We start from the raw sequence: 12594 nt of genomic DNA, 5'->3' as shown, positions 1-12594 counted from the left end.
GTCATGGTGTGTGAAATTATTGACTCCAAAGATTATTGATATCGATTGATATTGTTAATGATTTTTATTGAAATTGAGTCCTAGGGCAGGATTTACTCTAAGCGCAGTCAAAAGGTCCATCGAAGCTCTAATGCGTCCCCTTATAAATTAAAGGTAAGAAACCAAATAAGGTCAGACGTGCTAACAGCCCCACCCCTCCCTGCACTGGTGCCTGAGCCAGCAGATAAAAAATAAAATGATAGCAAACCCTTGATGATAAGTTCTTGTACAGTCTTTGGAAGAATCCTTTTAGAGATCTCGCTGACTTTTTAAAAACTTTAAGATGAGACGATTCAACTCCTCTTTCACCCCCACAGACCCCAAATATTTGTACTCTGGAACCCTTCCCAACTTTAATTTTTTAAGAATCACAGAGCCCTTTTTAAGTACCTTCTGTCCACAGACTATCAATTTGGTCTTTGTTTTGTTGATTTGAATGCTGTTTACTTTCAAATATCGGGGTAAAGATTACAGCAATCTTTGCAGGGGATAAGTGTTTGATCTAGCGGGAATGTTTTGTCTGCATGTTGTAGGACCTGAATTTTATGGCCAACAAAAGTGGGAGGGAAAACTTGTGCTTCATCCAAGGATGAGGAAAGTTCAGCTAAGTACAGGTGAAACAGTACCGGGGCAAGGATGCAACCTTGCTCCAAACTTTGGTCATTGAGGATCTTTTCAGGAGTGGCCATGTTGGAAGAAACTTTAACTTTGATCCAAATATCAGTACAGGGTGTCATTATTGCCTTCAATAGGGCTGATGGAATACCCGATTTCTGTATTTTAGACCACAAGCTAACACTTACCACATTATCAAAAGCAGTGGTGACAACAATAAAAGCAGTATATAACAGCTTTCTCTTTTATAAAGTGGATGCCTCAACCATTGTTAAACAGATGAGATTATTTTCAAACCTAGAAGCTTTTGTCAATCCTGTCTGATAGTAGGGAATGTAGATTTTCCTAGTTCATGACGGAAAGTCTTAATTTTATTAAAGACACGGAGGCGAGTATTATGCGTTCTCTTCTTGCTTTATTAAAACAGCAGTCAAGACAAAAAGACTACAAATCCCATGAGGCTAACACAGACAGCCAATGGGATTGAAAACGTAGTATAGAACAGGTTGACCAATAACAGTATTCCCCATACTATTGTGACGTCACTTGACTGCAAGCAGCCCTCTTTTCTTGCAAATAAAGTCAATTGCTGAATAAAAGTGGAAACAGCGTACAAAGAATAAACAATGCCATAAGAAAAGCAAACACATCAGAAGTAAAGTCCAAAATTCTACAAATGAAGGCATATTCGGTGAAGCCAGGACAGGATCCTGAACTTGTAGTGAGTGAAGGATTCGCCAGATGTGAGGATATCATATTAGGATGCTGATGGAGTGGCCGGACCTGGTGCTGAAAGAAAGGGAGGGAGAACAGTATTTATTACCAGTGGTGGGATAATACTCGCCTCCATGTCTTTAATAAAATTAAGACTTTCCGTCATGAACTGGGAAAATCTACATTCTATGACAAGACCGGAGGCTCCTATTATGCGAGTTTAAAGCATATTAATTACATTAATATTATCATCAACAGGTTTACAATAAAAGACTCTAAATGTATTGTCATTAGACCAGTCTGCAGATTTTAGAATATCCTCTAAACGGGAACCCGCCCAGAAAGCTTTGGAAGCCATTGCCCCTCTGGTAGAATGAGCTCCAAATCTGGAAATATCGATACCCGCTAGGGACATAATCCATTTCACCCAACGAGCTAAGGTGGCAGATGAAACCGGGTGGTAAGGTTTCCTAAAAGAAATAAGTAATTGGGAGGAGGATGTTCTCAAATCTGCAGTCTTTTGTTCATAAACTTTAAGGCATTGGCCTACACATAATTTTGGTTGCTGTGGGAAATAAGGATAAAAAACTGATGATAAATTGGTTTTGGTACGTCGAACAACCGAAAATAATACCCCCGAAGGGGTAAACTGACGGTTGGAGACGTGAAGTGCTTTTACATCAGACAAACGTTTAATAGAGATTAGACATAATAACATTGTTAACTTAGCAGATATCATTTTAAGAGATAACAACGTGTTATCCGGCCATGAAATTAAAAACTTCAGAACAACATTAACATCCCATAAATGATTGTATTTTGGAAGAGGAGGTTTGGAAAATTTTACTCCCTTTAGTAATCTGCACACCAGTGGATGCTGCCTATGAGTTTACCGTTGACCTGGATATGATTAGAAGAAATAGCCGACCTATAAAGGTTAATGGTACGAAAAGCCTTACCTTTACTAGCTTCTGCGGCTAGGAAGTTAACTACGAAAATCACATCTGCTGAAAAGGAATCAAGTTGCCTTCCCAAACACCAGCCATCCCATAAAGCCCAGGCTGCTTTGTAGGCTTTCTTGGTACCTGGGGCCCATGAATTTGAGATGTATTGAGAAGCTTCTGACGAAATGACAGGGCTAGATTGGGGATTCCTGAAATCTTCCAGGCGGACAGAGTGAGGATATTGTCTACAATGAGGGGATGTGGCCGATGAAAAGGGTCCAACAGTAAGTCTGGGAAGGAAGGGATTAACAAGGGAAAGTCCACTGAAAGTTCCAGCAGAGTAGGGACCCATACTTGGGATTGCCAGAACGGGACGATGAGAATAAGGGATGCATTCTGACGTCTGGCCTGAGCTAAAACTCTGTTGATCATGATGAAGGGGGGAAAGGCGTAATTGAGGGAGAGAGACCAATTTTGAGAGAAAGCATCTGATACCAGGGCTAATGGATCTGGACGCCAACTGTAAAATTGGGGAAGTTGAGTGTTCAGACGGGATGCAAACAGATCTATGGAAAACGGACCCCATAAGGAATAGATCCTGTGGAAAACTGAAGGATGAATTTTCCAATCGCTGGAGTCCCGGAGGTGGCGAGAATGCCAGTCTGCGATTGAATTGAGAGCTCCGGGAAGGTACTCTGCATGAACCGAAAGATGGTTTAAAAGGCAAAATTCCCCAAAACTCTTGGCCAGATCCGCCAAAGTTTTTGATTTTGTGCCTCCAAGATGATTTATATACCTGACTGCAGAGATGTTGTCCATCCTGAGGAGTATTGCGCAATGAACTTTGTGCTTTGCTAGGCTTCTGATTGCAAAGGAGCCGGCAAGCATCTCTAAACAATTGATATGCAATTTGGACTCCTCGGAAGACCATGTACCTCCAGTCGATATGGGACCACATCGGGCCCCCCAGCCCAGACGACTTGCATCGGATTCTAAGACAAGATCTGGGGCTGATGGAAATATACTTTTTCCGTTCCAAGAGTCCAAATGGTCTATCCACCATTGAAGCTCTGTTCGTGACTCTACGTCTAAGGGAATGAGATCGGAGTAAGATAGACCTTTTCTTAAGTGTTGAATCTTCAGTCTTTGAAGGGAGCGGTAATGAAGGGGACCTGGAAAAATGGCCTGAATAGAGGAGGACAGCAGGCCCACTATTCGAGCTAGGGTTCTGAGAGAGATGAGAGAGCTGTGAAGAATTTGCAGGATCTCCGACTTTATGGATCTTATTTTTGACGTGGGAAGAAGGAGAGTAGCAGAAATGGAATTGATTTGAAATACTAAGAATTCTATGGTTTGGGAAGGAGTTAGTAGGGACTTCTCTCTGTTTATTATAAAGCCTAGATTCTCTAAAAGAGAGGAGGCTGTTTGTAAGTGAAGTAGAAGAATTTGAGGAGATTGGCTTAAAATTAGGATATCGTTTAGATAAATGAGGAGCCTTATGCCCTGGGATCTTAGGAAAGCTACCACGGGCTTCAATAGCTTGGTGAAACACCAAGGGGCAGATGACAGACCAAAGGGCAGAGAGGTAAAGTGATAGGTTTGGTCGAACCAATGGAACTGAAGGAATCTCCTGGAGTCTGGATGTATCGGGACGACTAAATAGGCATCCTGGAGATCCAGTCTGACCATCCAATCGTTTCGAAGAAGTATGTCCCTGAGGTGCAGAATTGTTTCCATTTTGAAATGTCTGTACACCACAAATTGGTTGAAGTGTTTTAAGTTGATGACTGGACGCATCTTTTTGTTCTTCTTTTGAACTAGAAAGATGGGGCTGGTAAATCCCAAAGGATGCGGTTGGGTGACTGAAATTGCTTGTTTTAGTAACAGGGAATCTACCTCCAGAGAGATTAACTGGATCATTTCTGTGGAGAAATGGGGAGGAGGAATGTAAGATGTTTGAACTGGGGTGGAATACAGTTCTATTGTGTAACCTTGCACAGTATTTAGAACCCATACATCCGCTGTAATTGTTAACCAATTTGAAAGAAAATGGCAGATGCGACCCCCGGTTGGAAAAACACCAAGCTGAGGGCTTACCTGTAGGGTTGGAGGCTTTGGAGTGTCTAAAGGATCTGGAACGATAGCCTCTGCCGCGCTGGGGATAGAACTGCGGTCTAAATTCGTGTTGGTAGGAACCATAATATCCTCTGGAGCCTTGGTTGACGGAACCTCGGCCGGTAAAGCGGCCCCTGCCTCTACCAGCCCTGGCAAAAACCCGTTGGTGAAACATTTTCCTCATAGACTGTTGTGCTTTGTCTAATGAGGTAAATGTGGCCACGTATTTGCTGAGATTTTTGATGAAAGAATCACCGAACAACTGTCCTTCGGTATGGATTTGGGGTTGGACCGTTGCCAGATTAATCAATTTAGGGTCCAGTTTAATCAGGAGGCCTTTACGTCTCTCATGTATGAGGGCGGAGTTAGCATTCCCCAGCAGGCAGAAACAACGTTGGACCCATAAGGATAACTCTTCTGGGTCTAGAAAACTGCCATCCAGCCTGGCTGATTCGATCATGTCAAAGATTCTTGTAAGTGGACCTATGACATCCAGTAGTTTGTCCTGACAGGACGACCATGCCTTATCAACTCCCTTACGAGGGTCCTTGCCCTGTTTAGTAAAAATTTTTAACATCTGTTCATCAATGGAGGGAGTGGAAGTAGCTTTGTGTGGAAGGAGGGGACGTGGACATTCGGACTTGAGCTTGGCTCTGGTCTGCTTGTCTAGGGGAGAAAACAATTTCTGAGCCACGTAACGCCCAACATGGTCAGCGGGGAGCCATTCGGTGGAATTGGGTCGAAGTATGTTGGAGGGGTCAAACATGGGAAACCCTTCTGAGTCGAACAAAGGGGGAGAAACAGAAGGACCTTTGGATTTCTTGGGAGGAGGCGAAAACGAATCAGTGTCGTCTTTGTCAGAGACATAAAAATCTGAATCCGCATCTGGGATATCATCATCCGAATTAGGGGTAGAGGTATGGGGAGTGGGGAGGGAAAAGTGGCGTTGTTTGGCCTTACGTTTCAAAGGAGGTTTGGAGACCATATTGTTATACTCCTTGGCAGGAGCCTTGTGAGGAACTGCGTCCTCTGTCATATGTGAGGTAAACTCACTTTCCGTCTGTGCCGGAACCATAGGGTTGGCAGGCTGGCGTTGACTGCATTCCCCCGCAGACTGGGCCGAAGATTTGGATAAAAGGTTGGAAAAATTTGACTCCAAATTCTTGGATAATTTTTGCATAGATGACGCCATAGCCTGTTGAACAGAGGTTTTGATAAAATTACGTAACTCGTTTCTTATGTCCTCAATTTCACTGGGAACACTATGTTCCATAGATGAGGAATTGGTTTCCATGTTAAGGATAATTAAATAACAAAGGAATTTCTTCTCGGTGAAAAAATGGCTTTAAAATGACAGGAAATAAATTATATAGGAATTTCCTAAGTGAGCTGGGCAGCCGGGGGTTAACTACCAAAAGGGCTGAATATAAACAAGGAAGAACCCTCCTACACGAGGGCGGGGCCGAGGAAGTTGATGTCGAGAGGAGCAGGAAAGAAGCCGATAAAGGCACAAGGTGAAACGAGGTGAGGAAGCGTTTCGGGGCGCTCCGTAGGCTTTCCCTCGTTCGTGTCAGGCAACCGAGTGACGGTTGGACCTGAACGCAAGGAGAATCCTCAAGGGAGCGGCGCGCACGGCGCGCGTTGCGCATACCAAAATAATTGGAATTCCTGCCTCGGGAGCACCCGGTGAGTGCTGCCGAGGACAGGAAAACAAAACACGAGCGCCTATGAGGTGTAATGCGGCAACATGCCGACAACATCAAAATACATTATGTACATATGCATGCCACGTAATAAATATAAGAGAAAGATAAGACGATATAAAAACGTGACTTAGCTTGACTGCAGCAGCAAGAAAAGAGGGCTGCTTGCAGTCAAGTGACGTCACAATAGCATGGGGAATACTGTTATTGGTCAACCTGTTCTATACTACGTTTTCAATCCCATTGGCTGTCTGTGTTAGCCTCATGGGATTTGTAGTCTTTTTGTCTTGACTGCTGTTTTAATAAAGCAAGAAGAGAACGCATAATAGGAGCCTCCGGTCTTGTCATAAAATTAACTGGTTTTCTTGGGCACATTCTTCCTGCTCTTCTTTGAGATTCTGGGCAAAACATTTGCCACCCACATGAAGTGCAATTAATCTAAAAGTCTCAGGTAAATTACAGTCTCCCTTTTTATGATCCACCACAGCTGCCAGACAGGAGGCTGTTGTATAAAGGTATTAAAATAGCTGCCCACGTGTCAGCAGTGCATTTAAAAATAGGGGCAGGCAACTTATTAGGACCTGGAGCTCCACTCCGTTTAGTTGACCGGGTCATTTTATTCATTCTTTTTTTGTTTAAGAGATTTAGGGCCAGATGTAGGTAGATTCTGAATTGCGACCCACAAATTTCGAGTCAGAGCGACTCGCAATTTATGAGTCGCAATTCAGAATGTAGGATGGGGTCCCCGACACCATCTGCGACTTGCAAAGGGGGTCGCAAAGGCCCACCTCATTAATATTAATGAGGTGGGTCGCAATTTGCGACCCCCTTGAGACTCGCGGCACTCACAGGGATGGTGGCCTGCTGGAGACAGCAGACCATCATGTCTGTGACTGCTTTTAAATAAAGCAGTTTTTTTTTTTTAATGCAGCCTGTTTTCCTTAAAGGAAAACGAGATGCATTACAAAACTAAAAAATGAAACGTTTTTGTTTCATTTTTTCAGAGCAGGCAGTGGTCCATAGGACCACTGCCTGCTCTGGAATAATGCTTTTAATGCCATTCACAAAGGGGAAAGGGTCCCATGGGGACCCCTTCCCTTTTGCGAATGGATTAGCAGCCATTTGAAATGGGTGCTAACTGCGATTGCTTTGCGACCGCGTTTGCGGTCACAAAGCATTCTGACATTGCACTGTGACTCGCAATTAGGAAGGGAACTCCCCTTCCTAATTGCGACTCACAAAACCCGTTTTGCGATTTGGTAACCAGGTTACCGAATCGCAAAAGGGATTTTGTGCATTGCCAAGTGCAGTTTGCACATCGCAAACAGCGAAATTCGCTGTTTGCAACGTGCAAACTGCTTAGTACATCTGGCCCATACTGTATCCTGGGCCTCAGTGGCTGGTGCTAACATACTTGCCTAGTAAAGAAATATTACTCATGTTCTATCAACAAAACGTTTCTCAATATGCTTCGACCAGCTGGCTTTGGAGTTATTACTTACGGTCAGAGTTGGTTTGCTGACTAATACCTCATTTATGATGTATCAAAACTTTTGAGGGTCTCTGGACTTGATGTCAGAATGTGTGCTAACCCAAGTTTCTTCATCTTCATACTTCTTCCTTTCCCACAGTTTCTTTCTCTATCAAGGGCCGAGATTTTTCACAGCTTACCTCTTTGGTGGCCATAGTTTCACTGGTATTATACCCAGGTTTCACAGCCTATTTAACTGCATTTTCAGTTGATTAATTTATTTTGCCAATGGCTGAGTGGTGTCAATCCTGGTCTCAACAGGGGGACGATTGGCTGGGATCTCTACTGCCAATTGCAAGCTGACCATCTCCCAATGACCTGGACTCCCATTTGTTTCTGAACTGCCAGGGAATCCAGACCTTCCATCAGCCAATTATCGAAATGTTTATTTTTCTCAATCTGCCACTGGATTATTTTAATTTGATTGAAGCTTGTCTTGTGCTACAATGAGACTGAGAGGAAAAAATTGAGTTACTGGAATAGCATCACACATTCCAAAAGCGCATGGTCACTTGTAAGCGAAGGCAACACTTTAAACACTCTGATCTCATGAAAAAAGGGATGGAAACCCACATATAGTACAACAAAAACAAACAACAAGGGGAGATATGAGTAGAGACAGTTGGTTGGGCATTTGGGCCTCTCTCATTCAGCATCCATAACCAAAATATTTAAGTGAATTGCCTAACCTGGTGCCATGTTGTTACTTCTTTTGGAACTGCATCACTTTTGAAGGGATATTCCAATATATAATGTCAATATCCTGCCTACTGGAGCTGGCTCCAATGGCATTAAAGTCACCGGCTATGAGCTACCTTCCATTCCCATGATCAAATTTTAAAGCATTTCGCCCCAGATTTATGCTTAAATGGTGCAGCGATACGCAAAAAATAGCAGCGCCGTTCTCAGCAACTTTTGAATTGCAGGAGTGCACCATATTTAGAGGAATATGGCGCACCCCTGCGTTTTCCCCTGCGCCGGCGTTAACTAAGCTGTCTTGCACCAATGCAGGGATCCTTGCACCATAGTGCAACGGTGTCTGCATTGAAGGGATAGATTGTTTATGTGCAGGAAGGTGTGCCTGGACATAAACAACCTAAAATGGTGATTTGGCAATCCTATGTGAGCTGCAAAATGCAGCACACATTGAAGTATCAAAGTGTCATTTTGAATGATTGTTTATGTGCGAGAAGGGACACCTTCCTGCACCTAAACAATCGTCCTTAGCATTTTGCTTCTTCTATGTGTACTGCAGATTGCAGCACACATAGAAAAAGCAAAAAATGAGGAGGAATAAAAGCATTCCTCCTTCTTTTGCCATACCAACACAACCCCTGGGGTGGCTTTAGTTTTTGGGGCTGCCTCAGGTTTACAACAAGTCGTAAATCAAAGGCAGCATCAAAAGCAATGGGTCTTGATGTGGAATGCCCACAGCAACACCCATTGCACGCCCTTCTGATGTAGAAAACTGCATCCAACGGGCCCATATTTACAAGGAGGTGGCATTACACCTCCTTGTAAATCTGGAGCAGTGCTTAGCGCCACCGGAGCGTCATGAAAAGTGACAGCCCGGTGGCGTTAGGGGCTCTTAAATATGCCCCTTGGTGTTGACAGCAGACAGGCAATCATTTTTTTTTTTACTGTTCATCGCACCAGGATGTATGCAGACCTAGCCATCATCAGGAAAGGAGTGTAACCAACAACTTTGGCCCTAGACAGCCAGTCTTTCGCAAAATAGATCTTCCTCTCCAGTCCCAATTGTAAGCAGCTGAACTACCAGACAACTTTTAAGGTAAATCGTGGTCCCTCTGGAGGGGTGGTTACCTTAATGGGGACAGAGTGGCGGGCGTAGCAAGTTCCAGGAAATCTAGCCATAGAACCGGAACTTGAGCCCAAGTTTCCTGTAAACAGACTACATCCTATTCAATCAGATCATTAAGGGCAGCCTTTTTATTGTATGATTAGCTCATGCCTCTAAAGTGCTGAGAACAGACTTTTTCTGAATGCTCTTACCGGCTCAGTAAGGGGGACAAGGTGTTTTTCTCCAAGAGGATTAGCCAGGGAGGTATGCTGGTGGAGGGCACATGGCAGCCATGACCAATCTTAAGACTCTGTCTAACCTCCAGTGCGGTCCGTCCACTGACCACGGCGGTTGCTAACTTCAGGCTGGCGGAAGACAACACCTCGCCCACCATATCCCTGCCAGGATTGCTGGGGCGGGACCACTGCCACCAAAAGCCTGGCGGAAACGAATAATATAAAAGGAGACTCTCAATGGAACCCAAACTGGAAGTCCTGCCGATTCTGTACCACATGATGGCAGTCCAGGAGCAGCAATGCCGATGAAGACGAGGACGGTGAGTACAGCCACCCAGCACACAAGGGAGGGAGGGGAGAGTGACACACCCACATGCACAACACACACGTTACACACACACTACACACTGAGAACATCTGCAGAGAAATCCTACAACAACATAAGCCAGAAGCGAAGAAAGCCAGGACACATACCTTTGGTTCAGCCTCTGTATTTTGGTGGACCTGCACCCACAACAAATGAGGCAACTATATACAAAGGACCATTGCCAGTCCAATGTTAGCTAAAAGCCACAGTGCAACGTCCAAGGCCCAACTTGACTCCTGACAGCCCAAGTCACTCCACTGGGCAGGGACATCACTCCAGGGTTTCTCAGGAGGGGGTCCTTGGACGTGGGTTTGGGAGGGGGCAGAGGCGGTTCCTTGGAGCGGGGGGCGGAGTGCAACTGTTGTGCCCCTTCGTGGCAGGTGTAGCTGCAGGGGGAGGAACAGGAGTGGACTGGGAGCTGGGGGTACTGGGTTGGGGGAGAGGGAAATCCCTCTTACGGGCAGTATGGGGGAGGAGGGATCAGGTCAAGGCAGGAAAGGAAATGTTTCTTAGGTCCAATGGGGCAGGCTGTGGGATGAAGTTTAGGAGTGGAGGTACAGGGAGTGGTTGTAGGAGGAGTAGTTGTGCTGGACTTGGTTGCAGGTGCATGTACAGTGTGCGTGTGTGAGGTGATGGCTGTTGAGTGTCTAAGTGGGAGCGTTTATGTGTTTTTGGAGGGGGTGGGCAGACAGGGTGAGAGAGGACAAACAGGACATGCGTATGTATATTGTGGTAGAAGAACCAGGGACACTGGCTGCCATCAAAGAGGAGGCCAGAGTCTGAAACAGTCTCTGTAGTTCAGCCAAGCCACTGTGAATGCCCTCCAGCTAGACATTGCATTGCCGCATCTGGGATGCCAGCCTCTGGATGGCATTTACTATGGTTGACTGCCCTACAGAGTTGGATCTCAGGAGGTCAATATTCTCCTCACTGAGGGCAGCAGGGCTGACTGACACAGGGCCTGAGGTGCCTGGGGCGAAGGAGACGCTCACCCTCCTGGATGATCGGGCACAGACAACTGAGTGGGGGGCTACTGGGAGGGTGGTGCTGGTACGGGGGTGGTGGAAGATGTAGTAGCTGGAGTGGTCCCAGAGGGGTCTGCCACCACCAGGGAGCTTACATCAGAGGAGGAATCAGAGTCTGTAGGCGTAGCTCCAGTCTCCCCCTTGGAGATCCCCTCACCCTCCAACCCACTGATCCCCTCAGCATCGGTGGACTCTGCCTCCTGGGTCCCGTGGACCGCAGCTCCCCCACTCGCCGGTGCCCCTGCTCCTTCACCAGAAGATGCTAATGCACACAAGGACAAGATGAGAAAAGCAGAGAGGGAGGGGGAGAAAGAATGGGAGCACAGGGTCAATCACAGCAACAACAGAACATATGGCATAAACATTACAATCACTCACTGGGACTAGCACTGTGCAGTATGAACCACAATGACAATCCATTACCTGGGAACAACAGCAGAAATGAACCTAAACACTACCATCTGCACCCCTACTAGGACTCACTAAGCTATGTCTGCCAGCCACTTACCAATACCAAACATACATACCACCCCATATTGCTAAGCAGAATTCCACAAGATTAGCTAAACCGGCAAACTGGGGCATCCACTGACTAGAACCTTGCACCCAAACCCCATGGCAGGCAACAAAAAAATTACCACAAAGTCTGTACTCACTCCCTTGCGGCTGCTGTGCTGCCCTCAAGTGCCAATCCAACTCAGGATTGGCCACTGCCAGTATGCGGGCCATTAGGGGGGGGGTCAGGGTCGTTGGGAGGCCATCTCCAGCTGGGCCCAGTGTCTCAGGTACTCCCACCATTTCCTGCTGTGGGTGCTCTGCAGGCTAAGGACCCCCAGGTTCCACACATCCTTGGCGATGGCACGCCACAACCCTTTCTTCTGATGGGCAAAGACCTGCATAGGGAACACTGACAGAAGGACACCATGAACTCAACTCTCCATTCTGTAACAGAAATGGCTTACATACTACATAGATCCCACACTAAGCCCACACGACCCACACCTCTGCATACACATTGCATGCAGCAAACCCCCCAAATGACACACTGCCAGCACACATACATCTTCATGCAGCCATGCTGCATCTAATGTACCCATGAGGTACTCACCTGTTGGCCTGGAGGCCCATACAACTGCTCATGCAAGGGTAGGACCCCATCCACAAGCTTCTCCAACTCCTCTGATGTGAAGGATGGGGCACTTTCCCCTGTAGCACAGGCCATCGCACGCAGGCTACGGACACAGGCCACAGCAGCACACACACTGGAGGTGTTGATCAGTAGAGAGTCAGGAATCAAGTGACGTGGTACAGAGTAAATGGCAGTCACATTCGCGGCAGTGAACACCGTCCCCGCCGGTGTTGATCATCATTGGTTCTAGTGCTCCATAGAGCTCCATGTTAACCAGTGAGGAGTTGCATGATGGTGTGGGGTCAAACACCAGCGGTTTGAGGTCACGTCCACATGTCCCTGCAGACAGGACAGGTGGTTGTCAATTCCTAATGC

This window comes from Pleurodeles waltl, chromosome 11 (assembly GCF_031143425.1).
Source record: "Pleurodeles waltl isolate 20211129_DDA chromosome 11, aPleWal1.hap1.20221129, whole genome shotgun sequence".
In the NCBI taxonomy this organism is placed as follows: Eukaryota; Metazoa; Chordata; class Amphibia; order Caudata; family Salamandridae; genus Pleurodeles; species Pleurodeles waltl.
Note: the sequence above shows the minus strand (reverse complement) of the source record.